Source organism: Drosophila mojavensis, unplaced genomic scaffold (assembly GCF_018153725.1).
Source record: "Drosophila mojavensis isolate 15081-1352.22 unplaced genomic scaffold, ASM1815372v1 contig_19, whole genome shotgun sequence".
Classification (NCBI taxonomy): Eukaryota; Metazoa; Arthropoda; class Insecta; order Diptera; family Drosophilidae; genus Drosophila; species Drosophila mojavensis.
In genome coordinates, this window is record NW_025318726.1 from 1566957 (window position 1) to 1587839 (window position 20883).

At 34.9% G+C, this 20883-nt stretch overlaps 1 non-coding gene across 1 annotated transcript; it reads right to left on the reverse strand.

Annotated features, from left to right (window-relative positions):
• Positions 1 to 4799: 4799 nt before the first annotated feature.
• Trnas-gcu lies at positions 4800 to 4881 on the reverse strand. Its single transcript has one exon. It is a non-coding gene; the product is annotated as a tRNA-Ser (tRNA).
• Positions 4882 to 20883: the final 16002 nt, after the last annotated feature.

Sequence of the window (20883 nt, forward strand, 5' to 3'; positions counted from 1 at the left end):
CTTGCACGGTCCACACGCAAGACTCAAAGATACCTATGAATACATACATACATATATACATACATACATAAGTGCATCCATACATACATACATATCTAAGTGAGTGGCTCGAGTTCTGATCCTGGGGGCTGGTCAGAGTGGAGCTCGCGTGCTTTTTTACTTTTATTTGTTCGTCCTTTGTTGCATTTGGGCGGGAGTGCTACGAACCGGAAGTTTGCATGCAACAATTAGAAAGTTAGTACTAGGCGGGACTGCGAATGCCCGCACATTGCCGCACATTAGCTAATACACAGATCTGCAATGTAATACAGAAATACATTTTTAACACTTCTAAAGGAATATTTTATTGAATAAATGTTATTGAGTTGAAGAACACCTTAATGTAAAACCTGAAAAAGAGGATATTTTAACATTACCTTTCAACTCAGTTCAATAATAGCTTCAACTACAACTGATATATAAATTAAATAAGCCAAATATATATATGTATCTTATAATCCTCATTCAAAGAGAAAATATAAATGATTGTCCCTAACAATATACGTAAACATATATGAGATTCACTGTAAAATACACATTGTTTAATATATTTGTATTGATTTTTATATTATTTAATTATTAATTTATTTTATTATTGTATAAATCCATTTTATGTATATTTAAACAAAAACATGTTTAAAATTAAAATTTAATGATATATTTTTCTTATACTTAACTGAAAATGTTTGATTGCTCGGCTTGTGGTATTAATTGAGCAAGTCCCGTAAATATATTATGTATACATTCCTTAAATGTAGTCTATCATAAAAGTATTTAATCTGCAACTATAAAGTATTGATAAATTTGATTATACCTGACGCAGGCTTCTGGTACAATTAGCTAAGTCTAAAGTCACAGAATGAAGTAAGCGGTCTAAATAAATCTAAATCCGAAAAGTTGACTGTGCAGGGAGTGGCCAGAGTTCGTTTTCAAATGAAATAAGGCATACGCTGCCCTTGGGTAAATTTAAAGCTACGCCCTCAACTGTAATTAGCTTTAATAAAAGCAAAAGCACTGCAGTGGGCGAGAGTGAAGAGGTAAAAATGAAAAAAAGAAAACTTTTTGAATTTGTTTGGACACGCAGATGCCATGAAATTCACTTAGATGCTGCCAGCAAGCAAGCAAACAAATAGCAATCAGCAGCACCGCAAGAAGTTCTACCCCAACTATGCGACCACCCGCCACGCCCATTCAGCCAACAGCAGCCACAGCCACAGCAACGGCAATGGCAACAGCAACAACAAGTTTAGCAACTCTCATTGCGCTATTGAAAAGCATTCAATGCACTTCTCAGTTCTCACTTCTCACTTCTCCGTCGCTCTCTAGCAGCCGCAAAATTTTGTGTAATCCCATATAAGTATGCCGCTGCTGAGCTGTAGCTGGGATGCAGCTTTCGGGCATGAGACGTGCGTTCAAATCTGCCATCAACACTTGTTTATAAAGCGCTGCTGCACCCACATCACGCTTCCTCCTGTCCACGCCCACAGCTGCCTTCAGCAAATAATGCGAATCTGAAGCTTACGCATTTGTCGTCTTAGCTGAGCAACAGCAGCAACAACAACAATAGGGAAAAGGACGACAACGACGTTTTCTTAATCCATTTGATTCAGCCAGGCGCTGCCAGCCACGCCCATTTTACGTCACGCCCTGCCAATAAAACTTTTTCTTTAGCCGTTTTATACAAGCAAGAAGCAGAGTAGTTGCAATTGTTTTTTTTTTTTTTTTTTTTTTTATTGTTGTTTTTGCTTCAGCTGCTGCTGCTGCATCTTGACAAAGATTTTTCTTAGCTTCCACTGCGAGGACATCGACATTGCCATTAAATTTAACAAGATTTTCACTCTTTTATTACCCTTTGGCTTCCAAATCTGTTCATAGTTAATGCAACACGAATAGGAAAGACAGAAGCATGGACGAAATTAATATTATATCAGACACCCAGCTAATTTGAATATGTGTGTACATATGTATATAGAGTATACAGTGCCCTGCACTTGAATAGCTTTGACTATTCGATAGCATGAATAGTTAATCTCATCAACTATACTTCCCAATTTAATGAAATACATTTTGTAATATTCTCGTAAAATCAAGAAATAACCTGTTAGGTATATTTATAGTGCTTTGGTTCAAAGTCATTATAATTTTTTATTTTACCATTAATATAACAATATAGCAAATAAAACTTAATGCAGCAAAAAAATAACTCTTTGCAATCATGCAATCGATAAAATGAAAGTTCATTAAAATGACAAAAAAGGATATCTTTTTTATTTTTAATTATTTTTGAATTTATTTAGAAACCTAAAACATTTTTCCCCCTAATTAATTGACTTTTTAATTAAAAATGTAAAAAAGTAAAACCTATTAAGCTCACAACACTTTAATTTACAATTACTACAATATGCTAAAAATCATTTAGCTTATGAAATGTGCTCAGGAAAATCTTACAAAATTTGTGCGCATAAAATATTCTATTTCATTCCACAAAGCGTTTCAAAAGTGTTCCTAAAATTATTTATGAATTTCAATGAAATATTTAAAAGTTTAAATAGTTTTCAATTAGTGAGTGTATTCAGATATTTGTTGGATACTTGGACATGTTGTCGAAACCAATTTATTTTCGCACTGACCTACATTGATGGTGCTTGCGTTCAAGCCTTAAGAACTTTGCTATTGATGCTGACTGCCGTCTGCTGACTGCTGACTGCTGCCTGCTGTGGGCGGAATGCGGAACGTTGAACGTGGAACGCTGTACGTCTTATGATTTTTGATTATAACGTCAATGACTCGACACAGTCACAGCAGCTGCGTCTGGGTGAGAGAATGGCCGTCAGAGCTGGGAGATTGCTTAGCGCCGCTAGTCGTCAGCGCAAAGACAAAGTGAAATGATTCGAAATGTTTGACAGCTGAAAATGAAAGAGTGCATGGCTGAATAGCGGAATAGCTGAAAACTGTCAAATATCGCATATGGGGCGACAAAAGCTCGCAATTTGACTCGTAGATAGAATGGAATACATATAATGTGTGTGAATGTATGTATGTATGTATGTATGTGTAGAGTCTACTCCCACTAATGTCACTCTTTTCCGCCATGCCAATAGTTTTTGTTCGGCTTTTGTTCTCTTCAGCTGCTGCTGCTGCTCTGTATCTGTATCTATGATGCTGCTCGCCCTTCCCCTGCACTCGGCTTCCTGTGACCCGTTGCGATGAAAATATGAAAATTGCTAGCTGTTTTGTGCTCTGTCGTCTCTCCCGATTCCCATTGAAACCATTTTTCGTAAAGCTAGCCCCAACAACAAAAACAACTCGGTTTTTGTCTGCTTTGTGCGCTTAGTGTCGTACATTAGGTTGTTGTGTTTGTTTTTATGGCTTTCAAAATAGTTTTATGGCATTGTCTTTCCTTTGATTCGACTCGTTGGTACGAGCTGCGACACTCTGCGATCTACTTATTCCTCTTGGTAATTAACATAAATATTTTTGCTTGTCAGCATGGATATGTGTGCGTGTGTATTTTCGTAATTTGCCATTCATTTCAGTTAACAAGCTCAGTCGTAAGATAATATCATGTTCAAGCCAGGCTAAGGAGCTGCCAAAACAATTGTCCCAATACAATTTCCAATCTTTAAATTGTTAAAATAATTGTAGCATATGATAGTAGACAGTATTTTTATGCCCATCCAATAAATAGTTTAACCATGTTATTAATGAACCAACCGCATGATTATATTTATTGGCATTGCCAATATATAAACAGAATTTACTATAGCGCATGTCTCGCCACCGTAGAGCACACAAAATTTCTTTTAAGCCAATTTTATCCAGGAGCTTGAAACTCTTTTGCCTGATAGCATTTATAAATCGATAAGACTGCTGATGCTAATTAAACTTTACTTAATACACCCAATTACGAATAGTCCTTTCTGTTTTAAATAATGCCATGGGCGTAAGCATATATAAATATATATATGCGAAAAAAGTATTAAATGAAAATTTTGCTTATCTCTGCATTATCAATTTAAAGTAATAAAATTTTTTTTTTTACTTTTGAGACATTTCAAAAGTTTTACTAATATCTAGAGAGTATAACAAAAGTATTCATTAGCATATTAAACAAAATAGAAACATTATTTCAGACATATGTATATGTATAGGGTATTCCTGTGTCTATCTACTTGAACATATGCAAAAATATTTCACACGTTTTAAAAAATATTTATACATATACATAAATATATGCATGTGCATTAATGGAATGTCCCTTTTAAAATGTATTTAATGAGACTCTTTAATATGAGCTCATAATTTACTTTAATCTTTATAACCACTATATACAAAACTCCCACAAACCACCCAAAAGCGACTTAATATGAGGAAATGTATATATATTATGTATATATATATACATTTATATATTTTATGCATGGTGAAATGAATTATTAATTCAGAATACGCATCTCGATTGATTTCGTGCTATTAATAAATATTAATTAACAACATAAAAGACAATGATTTCAAGCGGAAGTAACTGCATTTATTGTTATAAATTAAAGTAATTGCATCATTTTTGGATAATTGCAATTAATAGCACTCTGAATGCAATTTCCTCTGCATCTCAGCACTGGCTTCAATACCATATATAAATATTGTAATTTCAATACCAACTAAATTAAATTTCTTGAAAGTCTTAAATTTTACTTAAAGCAAAAAAATTAAAAATTTAAGCATTTTAAAAAATAAGTTTTAGTATAATAAAAAGCTCTCGACGAGGATGGGATTCGAACCCACGCGTGCAGAGCACATTGGATTAGCAGTCCAACGCCTTAACCTCTCGGCCACCTCGTCGCTTGCAGCCAGCGACTCTCGGAACTAAACTTCAACTCAATCATTTTTCGTTATGCTTATCAACGTAATGTTTCAAAAAACTAAATGTACTATAAAGATAAATATAAATTTATGAAGGGACAAAGATAGTAAATAATTCGATCAGTCACATAAAAAAAAGTAGTAGCGTCGTTATCGTTATTGACTCCGATTATTATATTTGTTATTTGCAATCTAAAATATTATTAACTGAAACCAGCTGAACAATGATAAGAATTTTATATTAACTTGCTTTTATTCAATTCACTTAGTTCACTGTTCATTTAAATTAACTTTGGCTGTATTTTTACTTTAAGGTAATTTCAACGTATTTACTTTTTCCATATTTCATATTATATTTTAACAATATATTGGCTTTTTTAGAAGTCACAAGATTTACTGACCCTAATCCTAAAACTATTAAATTCTTGAGTAATAAAAGTTATGCTGAATTTATATTCTAGTTCTAGTTGTAAGACTACAGTAGGTAATAGATACATGTGTATGTTTCATAAGTTCGTGCTGTGAAAAACATTATATAATTTTTTAATTTTGTTATTCACGCCATTTTGCTGCTACTCGAAAGCTCTTCTTCTTCTTCTCGTTGAGTCTCAATGGTGCCGCAGTTAAGTATCGATAGACTTATAGTTAGGTGTCGATAGTTCACAATAGTACAATCCCCTCTAATTCTTATTGGCCTATTGCGATTCGGTCATTCTGACAATGCGATAGCCCTCTAGATAGCCCCCTCTGCCAATTTTACTCATACTGACATTTACAATTCTGAAAAATAGTATTACATTTACGACTTTCATATCCGTTTATTTACATATATCTCAATCTTTAATGGCAGCTATGCTTAATTTGCAAAAAATCTATTTTTAATTCCTCTCTTCTTTTCTATGTACATATTTTACTCCTTTTGAAAATGAAATCCACAAAAATATACTTGAAAGGTATTACTAACGAATTGCATTAACATTTATCTCAATATTTTATGAAATAAAATCACATGATCTGAGCACATGCAACTCATGCAATGCATGAAAATGAGGGGAAAAAGCACTCAGAACTTGACGTTCTATGCTTTCATTATATTTTGTTATGTTTAAAAGGCACTTTGACAAAAAATAAAAATAAAAATAAACAAATACATAAATAAAAATAAAATAAAAAGAAAAACTGAACTAAAACTAAATAGCAACAACAGTTGCAAACTGTGTGCGCTCGTTTAGGAATTGCTTTGCGCTCTCATGCCGCAATGGCCCGTGCCCCACGCTTCACGTCCCCCGCCTTGTAGCACGTGCCCCAGTGCTCAGTGTTTGGCTCTTCAACAATGAGTTGCAGCAAAAGCGCAGCAAAAACAACTTGAAAATGAATTTTAATTACATGCGTCTCAGTGGCAATACACGCCTTCGTGATCGCCCCTGCCCAGCCCCCAGGCCATCGTCGCACTTGTGCTCTTTAATTTAATGTGATTGAAGCAGCTAACAAAAAATTCGCAATTAAATAGTCAACCCACTTCGGTGGATGCCTCTAAAGTGGGCCAGACTCAGCAGAGAGCCCTCAAGTGACGACCTTCCCGGACAGACAGCCGCCAGTCCAAGCCGTGCGACAGACAGTCAGGCAGTCTGTCAGTCATTTAATTATTTCTATTTAAATGTGAAAATTTTGTGCATAAATGTCAAAGGATTGTCTTAAGTTGTCCAATTAATTCTTAACCATATTTCACATTTGAAATCTCTCAAGATGTTGCCTCAAGATTAACAGTTTGCTTCATCAATGATGCATAAAAATCCAATCAAAGTTTTTCAATTAATGGGAAATTTGCTGCTGTACCTCTCAGTCTACTTCTCTCTCTCTCTCTCTCTCTCTTTCCCAGCTAATATATATTTTGTAGTATAGATTGGCAAATGGCAGAGCATTGAGCAACATTTGTATTGCATCATAAAGTACTAAAACGAATTTCTCTACAGGCCAACTAAAAGAGAAAAACGCAATATATAACTGCGACCATTTCCACATTTGCACTTGTTGTGGCGAGTTTTTAATAACAGTTTGCTGCGCTTGTTTGCCAGCAATGGTGACATCAGATGGAGTTATATATGTATCCGCAAATAAACACATCTGACATCGTTTCAAAGGCCATTTAAATGGCATATAGATGGATGGTACAAATAGTATAAAGAACATGCAGAACCCTTTATGCGGTGAGCTCCTGTTAGCGAATCTAAATGGTCTGAAAAGTAATTATAAACACAGTAGATTGAAAAGTTGAGGAAAACTCATCAACAAGTTCCCCAACAGTTATTTTACAACCCGATTTACACATTCGTTCTGCATTTAACAGAATAATTAAAAAGTTTTGAACACAAATATCAAATTGCTATACCCGTTCACGAAGTAAAATTAGTCTACTAGTTGGGGACTATCCAGAATGCACTGAAATCAGATAAAAATATGATGAATCTATGAGAATTGTATCTTCTACATAATAGGTGAAATTCTGAACAAATTAGATTATAAATTCAGTTTATTTTGAAGAAAGATGTTAACTTGATGTTAAATATTTGGCTAATCCATGTCGATTCTGTCGCATTCCTTTAATTTTGATAAAAAACATACTTAACTATTACATATTGAATGTCTGTAGGTAAAGTTATCATAATGTCTTCATCGAATTGCTCTTGATCAGCGGATTTAATTATGTTGACTAACTTAAGACCAATTTAACAGTTACCAAATATATGATTATCTTGAATTATGATTTCATTAAGAGATATAACAACAATGCTCAATCTTTGAAATTGGATGAACAAACAAGTGGAATGCTGAGTAAATTATAAAACTTGTAAATTGTAATTATGAAAGAGTGGAGTTCAGGAAGTTTAGGCACTTATGCCAAGTGTATATCCTTCGGACCCTCTTTTGCCTTATTTGGCACGTAATTTCGTGTTCGCGTTCACGTTCGCATTCGCATTCGCGTTGGTGGGCGGGGCACATAAATGTGGCTGATTAAGTTGTTGCCTCAAGCAATTTGCGTCAAGTGAGGCACACGACACTCAGCATGTGTCACAGTGTTGTGCACAGCCGTGTGCAACAGCAGCAGAATAAAGCGGAACACCGAAAGCCAACAACGTGCGACAATTACAACCGTAAATTATGCCAGCAAGAGGCCGCAGCGGAGCCCCTGCCAGCCACTATAATGCTGTCCGCCTGGCCCCTTCTCCTCAACCCCATCATACCTCCTCCCGTTACGCGGTTGCTGGACTGTTACGCCCCTTCGGTTGGCTGCCCACAAGTTGGACGCCGCAAGTTGCAGCCACAAATGAAGAAAAGCAACTGCAACAAAATGGAGCGCGACAACGACAACGACAACTCAATTAAGTAAATGAGTGAAAAGCAGGCGTTGATGCTGATGCTTATGCTGATGCTGATGTGGCTGTTGATGCTGACAGTGGTCCTGCCTGTGTTATTATTGTGGGTAGTTTTTGTTCTTCTTTGCTTACTCTTTTTTATACACTAGTCGTCTTTATGGTGGGCATAATTAAGAGTTGGGCTTGTATCAGAAAAGGAGAGAACTAATATGTGTGCTTAAGGCTTATGTTAATCTGATTAATATTCAAATGCTAAACGTAGTCTGTAAATAGCTCTTGCTTTCACATTCATAATTACACCTGTTATATACATATACTCAAACAACTTTATTTGTTCAACTGTAACGTATAGGCTTTAATAGCTATTGTTAGAGCGTTAAAATGAAAAACACTCCACATTTGCCGAATTCAAGATCTTAACTGAACTCTTTATTGCTTAAAATCCTAGTTCTTATATACCTAACAGAGACTCTTAAAACTACTTCCAGTCACTGGAAGGGTGCATTTTCTCACACAAACAAGTGCCCAGATGTTTACTTAAGTGTCCCTTTTTTTTGAATCTTTGGGCCCAGGCTCACGTTACATTTACATATATTAGACGCTGCATTGGTCGCTGCAACTAAGGGATGACATATTTATTACTTTGTGTCGGATAACGCGCAGGTTATTCGAGTACTGTCTCTATTTTTATTATTATGTATGTTCATGTTTGAACATTCTGCCAGGGGCCCAAAAATGTTGTGGTTGTAAAAATTTTTATTTTTTTGTTCGATGACTCGCAGGTCATCCAGTATTCGCATGTTTTCAAACATTCTGCCAGAGGGGCCAAAAATATATTTGCTTTTTTGTTTTCATTTTAATATTAGTTTGATAACGCGCAGGTTATCGAATAAATTTTTTTGTCGGATAACGCGCAGGTTATCGAGTATTTTTCTGTATATTTTTTATATTTCAAATTATATGGGACCAGGAAATGTTATAGCTTTTAATCGCCTCTTTACATTACATTTTCTTATTGTATATATGATTAATATTAATGCAATCAAAATACTTATTAACATAGAAGCATGACCTGATATGTGATGAAAATGGAGCCCTTTTAATTCTATATGGCTCTCCTTCATTTGCTGTATTGCTATTTGTAAATGCTCAATTTCTTTCGTATGATTTATTCTTGATAGTGCTAATGGGTTCCAAACTATTTTTGGAACGTCAACAATCTTTCCTACGTATGAGGGTGCGATTTTCTCGTATTTTTCAGTGTGAATATCATTATTATGAGCTATTATGGTCTTATCTCCTGATCGAGCTGTGCAATCTGATTTCATTTTCAACACACCCTGTTCTGGTAATTCTATTAGTTCTTGCTGTGCTCCCTTGCATCGTACGCTTAGCTTTTCATTAATCGGTACTTTAAATAACCACCTACTTTTACCTTCCAATTCAACCCAGTATGTTTTTGAATGAACTAATGTTTGATAGATACAGTTCGCCGGTCGGTTTGGCTTGAATGGTGATATTTCGCAGCTGTTATCGTTGGCATTATCCCAGGGCCAGTTACCTTCACATATGAGCTTGTTTGGTTGCCATTTTTTGCATTTATTTAATGTGGCTTCGGCCATTAAGTGGTAAGAATCAATTTCGAAGTTATACACTAAATATTCTGTTCTTTGGTGTACCATTATCATTTGGTCGTCATTGTAGACTGGTATTGGGATAACCTTATATAAATGAGATGGGTATCTGCTGAATAGCGGAATCTTGGCGTTAACTATTATTTTGTTGTCTATAAAGGTTCCTTTCGTTGTAAGTAATTGATATATTTCTTTTAGTTCTGTACCTGTCCTTTTCCCTGGTAAGACTAAATTCTCGGACAAACTTTCTTTTATCTTGGCTATTTCTTCCCCAAATTGGTAAGGCTTCAATATAACCGGGCTTAATCTGCTATGATTTATATCAATTAGCATATTTATTACCCCTGTTTGAATCTTGTCACATTCTTCAATTAAGGCATTTAATTGATTTGTTATCATAAAGAAATTAATTGCTTCCTTATACACATAATACGATTCTTTTAGCAATTCTGTCATATTGTCTATACGTATATTCATGTCATTGAAATGAATATTGATTTCCTCAGTGGTTCTTTTGAGTATATTTGCTGTGGAATCTATTATTGATGTCTGTTTCTCACTCAATTTTTTTATGTTATGTTGGTTGTCTAATAAACTGACCATGTTTTCTTCCATTTGTTCTCGATCGTCTGCATCCATTATCCCAAATAGCAAGTGATATAATGAGCCCATGAATTCGAAAGGTGCACGTTTGGTTCTTGGTTTATTTTGTAGTATAAATAGTTTGTTATTATCTTCTAATTCTGCTATTCGTCTTTTTGTATTATTTAGTATTATATTACATTGGTCCTCGAAACTCTGTAGTTTTTCGTACACACTGCTCTCATTTTCCCTTCTAATTCACTCCCTTTCTTTAACATGTCAAAATATGAATCTAGGTTATAGTAAATAATTAGATCCCATGATGAGGTTACTATTTCTACTTCACCCATTGGATCTAAATAGATTGCTGAGTTGTTACCTAATTTTGAAATTGTTATCTTATCGCTTTTCGTTACTTCTGCACTTGATACCTGACAGAAGAGAGCTAAGACTAGCATTGCCATTAGTACTTTTAGTCTTGATCCTCCTTTCCCTCTGCTAGATTGTCTTGTGCTTCTTAGGTCTGAGTCTTCATTTTTTAATTCACCTAGCTGACATACTTTATTGATTGGTCGTGTAACTAACCCTTCTTGAGATTTAACTTTTACGACTCTAACTTTATTGTCTTGGCCTTTGTGAACTTCTTTTATTATCCCTAGTGGCCATCTAGCAGGGTGACAATTTTCATCCTTTATTAATACTATTTGCCCTTCTTCTAAATTTGGCATCTCTTTTTTCCATTTATTTCTTTGCTGAAGGGTATATAAATAGTCATTTTTCCACTTATTCCAAAAATCTCTCCTCATTTTTTGGATCAGTTTCCATCTATCTAGGTTTCCTATTTTTTCTTCTCCTGTTGACTCCACTTCACTTACTGTGGGTCTACCTATTAAAAAATGTCCTGGAGTTAGTACTTCGATATTATCGATATCATCCCCTGTAGTGTATAGAGGTCTGGAGTTTAAGACTGCTTCAATTTGACATAATAGTGTCGTCATTTCTTCAAAGGTTAAATTGCTATCTCCTATTACTCTTTTTAAATGATATTTTACTGATTTTACCCCGCTTCCCAGATTCCTCCAAAGTGAGGGCTTGCCGCCGGGATAAAATGCCACTTTATTTGTTCTTTTTCTAACGTTGAAGAAATTTTTGTATTTTCTTGAATTGTTTTCTTAAATTCTTTTTCTAGTTTTTTAGCTGCTCCTACAAAATTTGTACCGTTATCAGAATATATGTTTAAGCATTTTCCTCTCCTTGCAATAAATCTTCTCATTGCCGCTAAAAATGCATCTGACGTTAAGTCACTAACTGCTTCTAAGTGTATAGCTTTTGTTGCCATGCACACAAATAATGCTATGTACCCTTTATACATTTTTTGCCCACGATACTTAGAACATTTCATATAATAAGGCCCTGCATAGTCTATTCCCGTATTCAAGAATGGGTATGACATTGTAATTCTATTCATAGGGAGATTTGCCATTATTTGTTGTGTGGGTGTATGATTATATCTAGTGCATGTAATACAATTACGTAAGTATTTCTTTAGACAGTTTCTGAGTCCAATTATCCAATATTTTCTTTGAATATAGTTTCTCATTACATTAATACCTCCGTGCAGAGTGATAGTGTGCGCATCTTTAATTATTAAGTTAACTAAATGGCATTTGTCAAGAATAATTGGATGCTTTACGTCAAATCCAATACTAGCTTTCTCTAATCTTCCTCCTACTGAAGTATTCCCTTTTCATCTAAAAATGGATTCAAACTAATTATTTTACTCTTATTTTGTAAATATTTTTTTCCCAACAGCTTTCCTATTTCTGTTCTAAACTGACATGCTTGTTGTTGTTTAATAATTAATATTCTAGCGTTATTTAATTCTTCTACTGTTATATATTTTTGTGGCTTTTGTATCGTTTTTTTGGTTATGATTTTAATAAATCTAATAATAAATGCTACTACTTTTTGTAATTTTTGCATACAAGAATATCGTTTGATTAATTCACCTATTATATTCTTTTCTGAGTTTTCTATCATAGTGTTCACACTTATTTTTTCTTCATCTACATTTTCTTCTTCTTTTGGCCAATGGTTCTTTGATTTGGCTAACCACTTTGGCCCATTCCACCAAATTTCGCATTCTACTAATTTATAAGTATTGATTCCTCTGGATGCTATATCTGCTGGATTGTCTTCTGATTTTACATGATTCCATTTAATTTCTGACATTTTCCTAATCTCATCCGTTCTTTTTCTAATGAATTTATTTTTATTCAATCCGTTTTGGATCCAAGCTAATGTGATAGTGGAATCACTCCACGCAAAGATTTCAACATTAATTTTAATCGATTCTGTTATTTTAGAAATGAGTTTTGTCAAAAGATGGGCAGCGCATAGTTCCAATTTGGGAATAGTTTTACGATTTTTCTTGGGATTAACTTTACATTTACTAGCTAATATCATTACCGAATTACCTACTTTGGCATATACTACTGCTGCATAGGCTTTTTCAGAAGCATCAGCAAACCCATGAAACTGTACTTCAATATCTTTTTGTATTTTGACCCACCTAGGTATTCTTAGGTTTTGTAGATGTTTCAAATTATCTTGATACTCTTTCCATTCTTTGATTTCTTCTTTGGATAGTTCTTCATCCCATTTTTTATCAGTTAGCCATAGCTTTTGCATAAACAGTTTCCCTATTATGGTCACTGGAGCTAACCACCCTAAGGGATCATATATTTTAGCAAGTGTTGATAAGACTGTTCTTTTATTTATTGTTTTAATATTGTTGTCAGTGAAACTAAATTTGAATTCATCTTTGAGGGGTTCCCACTGTAGACCTAATGTTTTTATTGACTCATTCTCTTCAATGCTTAACACCTTATTTTCTTCATTTCTGTCTATTTCTTCAATTATTTCTGATTTATTTGAAATCCACTTTCTCAGATTAAATCCTACTTTTGCTAGTTCACTGGAAACACATTCAACAATTTCTTTACAGTTTTGTATGGACTCAGCGCCTGTCATAAGATCGTCCATATAAAAATCTGTTTTAATTATTTCTTTAATTGTTGCGTTATTGCAATTATTGGCTATGTCTAAAAGAACTCTAGTGGCTAAGTAAGGAGCTGATGCAGTACCATAAGTGACTGTGGTAAGCTTAAAAGTTCTTTAGTTTTTTACTTGGAGAATCTCTCCAGACAATATATTGAAATTCTTGGTCATGTTTTGCTATTTTTATTTGCCTATACATTTTTTCTATATCTGCTGATACTACATATTCCCAGCGTCGCCATTTTAATATAATGTCAAATATATCTTTTTGAACTCTTGGTCCCGTCCACATAATGTCATTTAGACTTTTCTTATTTGTTGTTTTTGCAGATGCGTCAAAAACTACCCTTAGCTTCGTTGTCAGACTACTATCTCTTAACACTGCCTGATGTGGTAAATAATATTTTCCTTCTTTATTTGTAGATATCATATGTCCTAACTGCAAGTATTCGTTCATGAAATTTGTGTAGTCTGTTCTTAATTTTTCATTTTTTTGCAGCTTTTTCTCTAAGCTAAGAAATCGAGCTATAGCTTGTGGCTTTGATTCTCCTAATTCATTTTCTTCTTTGAACGGAATTGTTACAACATATCTACCCCTTGAATCAATTTTTGTTGTATTCTGAAAATTTTTCTCACAAAATTCTATCTCTTTGACATCTTCTTCTTCTTCGTTTTCTAATTCCCAGAACCGATCTAGGTCTTCTATTGCAATACTTGTCGCTACTATCGTTGTTTTACCTTTTGATTTTGTACAACCTGATACAATCCAACCAAATTCAGTCTTTTGCCCAAGTAATCCATCTATCTTTACTATCCCATCTTTTAGTACGTGTGGATATAAGTCTGCACCTATTATTATGTCTACACGACCTGGTTTATAAAATTGTGGATCAGCTAAAGTGAAATTGTGCCATTGAGCCATGTCTATATTTGCTTTACTAACTGGGAGAGCTTTCATTAACTTTGATAATATGATGGCCTCAACCCTAAACTGTTCTTTATTTGGTTCTCTAGGTTTTATTATTAGCTTAACTTTGTGTTTCGACCTACAAGTATTTTCTGATGAGACACCACTTATTTCTGTCTCATTTCTGATTCTGGGTAAATTTAGCAACTGTGCGGCCTCCTCAGATATAATTGTTTTTTGAGATCCACTATCTATTAAGGCTCTTAAGTTGATATAATTCCCCTTTATTGCTTTAACTTTAATTATCGCTGTGGCTAATAAGGCCTCTTCATTTGTTACTACTGTATTAACTTTTTCTGTATTTATATGTAACATTGTATGATGAGGCTTCTTACAAAAGTAACAATTCATGCTACTTGTACACCTATTAGTATTCGTGTGTCTTAAACACCTCAAACATAACTGTATCTTTCTTGCAGCATCCAATCTTTCTCTTGGGACCATTGCCTTAAATTTCGTGCATTGCGTGGTACTATGACCTACTACTTTGCATATAGGACAATTGTAACCAGAGTGAATTTTCTTTTCCTCCTTATTTGAAGTGGATAATGAACAATGTCGCTGATCTAAGTAGTCCATTACGTCAGTCAGTAATTGTATTTCTTTTGTCTTTTTTATTTGGCTTTCGTATAATTGAAGTGCCTCTTTACTAAATTTTCTTAGTATTATGTGTGCAAAGATTTTATCAACTTCTTCTGAAAGTTGAGCCTTACTTTTAATTATATGTATTGACTCATTAATTGTATCAATAAAATAATTGATACTTTTGGATGAGTCAATATTTAAATTTGGAAGGTCCATTATTCGGTTCAATTGTTCCGAAAAAATTTTCCTTTTATTTTCATATCGCTTGGTAAGTAATTCCCAAGCGGTAGAATAATTATCTGCGGACCCCGTTAATAAATGAGCAACCATGCTCTTTGCTTCTCCTCGTAATGAGGATTTTAAGTAACTGAATTTGATAGAAGGAGTTAAATCTTCTCTTCTATCAATAAGGTCGCAAAATAATTCAGCGAATAAATCCCAATCTTTGACATCTCCAAAAAATATTGGGACTTGAATTTTTGGTAGACCCGGAAGGTTATCCATTTTTTCGTGGATTATGGGTTGAATTGGGGTGCCTTTTTTGGCTTCTAACGCACTGATTGCATTTTGCACATCAAAATCTAATTCATTAACCTCTTCGTCAAACATTTTGTTTGACACATATTTATTTCTTAGCTCCTGAACTAGCTTTGAAACTTTATTCCATAAATATTTAATTTTATTCTTTCGAATCTCGAAGATTCCTACGTTTCCTTTTGCAATGTCCTCATATACTTCTACTAAATATAGTTTTAACTGTTCGACTTTGCTTTCAAACTCTACTTCTTCTTCAGAGCTTTTGTGAACTGTGACTGCTCTAACATGCTTCACATCTTTATCTTCTTCTTTCTCAGCCCTCATAATTTCTAATTTCAAATCTTGTATGCTTTTCATCGCTTTATCAAATTCCTTATTGTTAAAGTATGCATGGTCTATTACCCCTACTTTTAACAATAAGGTATGATTATTTTCTAATTCTTCTTTTATTTTTTCTAACTCTCCTAAAATTTCGCTCGGTGGCCTAATTTCTTCAGATGAGTCTAGTTTTTTCAATCTGGACACTAAGTCCGATTGCATTTTCAAGAGCTTTATCACTTTTTCTGACAGCATTCTTTTTATTTTTATTTATATTTATTAAAAAAAAATTAAACTACGACTTATCTTTATTTTATCCGCGCTGTCCTCCTGTTGATCCAGTCTTCTCTGAAGGGGGCGCCTTTTTTGGTGATATTCCTCTTCCCGTTGGCCACTGACGGTTCTGATGAGTCGCTTTCTTTCGTCGAATTTCGCTGTAGTTTTACTCTGTCTCTCTTTTTGGATGGAGAACAGAAACCTTTTGGTAGTATTCTGCCTCTCCGCACTTTGCGCGAGAGAACAGAATTACTTCGATTTTTTATTTTTTTGAACCGAATTTTTCGGATTTTTATTTATTATTTTTTTTTAATTTTTTCTGTCTCCGCACTTCACGCGAGAGAACAGAATCACTTCAATTTTTGTTTTTGTTTTTTGTTTTTCTCTCTCCGCACTTCACGAGAGAACCGAACTTTTCGGATTTTTTTTAAAATTTTTTTTTTATTTGGTCTAGTCCCTTTTTGGGAATGCAGACCCACCAGCACTACAAATTTTTCTTTTTTTAAATTTGAGCACCACTTTTAGTTTATATATGTATATACTCTGTCTCTTACCACTGGCGGGGGAAAACAGAGTAATATACTATATTTTGTCTTAAGCTGAGTTTTAAAACTATCAGCATTAAGACGCTGGTTCCTTTCTCTGTGTCTCTTACCACGGGTGGGGAAAACACAGAGAACGCCGAAGGACCAAAATGTTAGAGCGTTAAAATGAAAAACACTCCACATTTGCCGAATTCAAGATCTTAACTGAACTCTTTATTGCTTAAAATCCTAGTTCTTATATACCTAACAGAGACTCTTAAAACTACTTCCAGTCACTGGAAGGGTGCATTTTCTCACACAAACAAGTGCCCAGATGTTTACTTAAGTGTCCCTTTTTTTTGAATCTTTGGGCCCAGGCTCACGTTACATTTACATATATTAGACGCTGCATTGGTCGCTGCAACTAAGGGATGACATATTTATTACTTTGTGTCGGATAACGCGCAGGTTATTCGAGTACTGTCTCTATTTTTATTATTATGTATGTTCATGTTTGAACAGCTATAGAACCTATAAGCAGCAAATCATTAAAGTAAAATCAATATTTTTCTTTTATTTATGCTTTTTATATGGAAACGCATTTGCAAATCCAAATTGGCTTTTACATATAAAACAAATAAAAAACATGCCAACATGCTTCACATTTAAATTGAATAAATAATTAAGTTGTTGAATTAAATTCCAGCCTCTCGCTCACAACAAAAAGTAAATTAAATTTGTTTACATTGAAAGCACGGTGCAAATCAAAATGTAACTGTTCAAGCGAACCCATTGACAATTGAATTCGCAACTTGCGTTTTGTTTTTTCTGTTTTCCTAATTTAAATTTACAAATATTATTATTCTTTTAATATAGTATATTGAAGAGGTTGGCGAGTGCGCTAATATGCCTGCTATTATAAATTCATAATTCACGCGAATACAATTATTGATAATTAATTCAAATACCTTAATAGTAACATTCATGAATTTTAAACAGAATTAGCGAATGTTTATAATTTGTTTAACTCAAATTTATTATTTGTAACTCAACTTAACTTAACCTAACTCAAATTTATCTATTTGTATTCATATATTCTACGTCAACAGGATAGCGCATACTTCATAATTTCATTCAAAATTCGTTCATATATATTCTATACAAATCGAACTATAGTTCTATGATTTTAATTTGGCTATGATTTAATTTTATTCTTAAAATTTAATGGATTCCGCATCATTTTGAAACAAATTAAACATTGAATGTTTTTGTCAATGCTCATTAACTACTTTCTGCCAAATTTGTTATTTACAAGAAAATTCACGATAGTTTTCTGTCAGATAATAGACTATTCAAAGTAGGACTCTATCTTTGATTTTTCATCCAATCATAAAGCTCTATATATTCTGTAGTAAATGTCTTTTTCGAGATCAACACAAATTTGATTTTATTAAATATAATTATATTTCCATATCAGAATAGCTCCTGATGACCAATTTACCAGTTTAAAGATATTTGTATAAATAATTTTTGAAAAATAATAAAACAAAAATTCAACTTAAATTGTACTAAGACTAGATAATTAGATAATGACAAGGAAAATATTCAACATTACCGGAGAAGATGATTATATATTTTCTATTTCTATTCAAATGACGCGCTGGGTATATCTGATTGTAAATTAAATTCTAATTTGTTTCTGTAAAGCTGTTCCATATGTAATCTACATTGACAACTATCATGTTGTCAATGCAAGGGAATATTCACCCGGACATAGATAATCTATTTATTTGACATAATGTAATCAGCTAACTGAAGTGATTTGCGATTAGGTTTCATGTTCACAATTAAATTGCTGTAAAGTGTATGTGTGTGTGTGTGTGCTTTACCCCTTTAGATTTTTCGCTACACTCCCTGTACAATTGTAAGAGTAAAATTCAATTATCACCCAACGTGGGACCAGCCATTAGCCGGTTCGCAAGAAAAAATGCGAGATTCGAGTCACTCCAGCGACAGGCGACAGGCGACAGCATAACTAACACTCTCTGTGCAGCATGCAAAGTCAATTAACAGCGAGAGAAAATGGCCAGCACACGTGAATGCATGCATGCATACAAACACCCACACACACACGCGACGAAGCGCCATTTTGTAGCCTGTCTGCCGCCATTCAGAAAGTTGAGGCAAATTTGCCACATGCATTGCAGCAAAATGAAATGAAACGAAATGAATTGAAATGTAAAGGTGTAGCGGCTGGTAATAAGGGGAGAGAGAGAGGCGCCTGTGGACGGGCATTACCTGGGCTATATCTGTGGGCAAAACTTTTCAAATTTGCTTAAGCGAGGCTTTTAATAAACGCGTGCCGACCATGGCAAAGACTTGGGCACTTCTATGGCAACTATTAATGTGTACGCTAAGAGGCAAGCGAAAGTTGCTGATTTATGGGCAGACATGCACGCATACACAGATACACTCACACACGCATGATAGTGTCGAGTATAAAACTTATATAGAAGTGAGCAGCACGCCCAAAATTGACATTTCCGGTTGTCGCTGGCGCAAAATTCCAGCAAAAGTCGCGTTTATTTTTGGGGCCATTCGTTGACGTGCACGTCACAGTGGGTGCACGGCAACCCCCATATTGTTGTTGTAGTTGTTGTTGTTGTAGTCATGCAATTGTGCGCTTTCCTTTGTTTTAGCTTAACGGCCTTTTCGCTGCTGCACAGGCGAATATGTGGGCGTGGCTAGAAGTAGGTCGATCGGTCGGTGGGTCATTCTTAAAAATACATTACACATGTAACTGTGTTATATACACATATATACACCTGTGTGTGTGTGTGTGTGTGTGTGAACTTGTGGGCGTGCGTGTGCTTGAATTTGATATAGGGGCAGGCACGCTGACAGGCAGAAGGCAAAAGGCGTGCGGAAATTATATAAGCTCACTTTATGCCGTTAAGGTTGACTTAGTGCCCTGGCCCCAATTACGGTCACACACATACATGCATACGTCGTCTAAGCAGCGATTCGATTCCGTGCTCCATTTCTGCAGCGCTTCCTGCCAGGCTCACCGCTCTGAAGCGGAAGTGGGCCACAGCCAGACAGCCCAGGCGTCGTCGTCGTCGGTGTCTGCCTGGCGCACTTGATAAATAGTCGACGGCTGATTCTTGGCAGGCTGCCTGGCAAATATTTGCGCTAGCTTCCACTAAAAGGTGATAAACTTGGCATAATGTAATATTTAATGCTTGAGGAGGCATTTAACAGGCTATGCATACCTATAATGCATTTCAGCTATGCTATTGGCCTTGCTGCTGCCACCACATGCATACACAATCATCATTATTGCCATGATTATGATCATCATCATGCTGTGTTTGCCCAGCGTTGATAAGCTTTGAAATATTTTGCACACTTTTGCATATGCAAATGTGAGCCACACAAAATAAGTATCCAAGCACGGCGAACTACTTGAGAGCATTTCAGCTGTGCTCACAGATAGGGAAAGTACCACACACACACGCACACGCACACACTCTCTTACTTACACACACACATGCCAGGGGTCTTTGGTATGCGCTTACAAGATTGACTTTGCTGATTAATGTTGCCCGGCTCTGGGCTTCTTTCGTAGACTGGCCCGAGGTCACACAGCTGGAGATATGAAGCATTGAGTAATGCCCAGTTGTTTGCCTGATAAATAGTAGAAGGAATTTGGATGTCTGCCTGCCAGCAGAGAGACTAAAGAATGGGATTACGTGCGTTATGCTGTGCTCAGATTCATTTGGTGCAGCAACTGGCATGCGTACGACTTGCAGTTATTTCACTTGCCAATGCGTAGAATCTTCAGTAATCTGATCTAGTGTCGATACTTACACCTGGAGTCTATCGACAAGCCGTTATTAAGCATATGCTTATATGTATATTTATAGGATTAATTCATTAAAATTAGTTTGGTAGGCATCGAATTTAAATTTATCAACTTATTATTTAGATATAAATCATTTGGCATTTACTTTTCTTTGACTTTTGAGAGGATGTACATAAATGTACGATAGTAATGCACCGAATATTATACATTAGCTATTTTACTGTTTGTATTATGTCGAATATGCTAGAATCCTTGAATT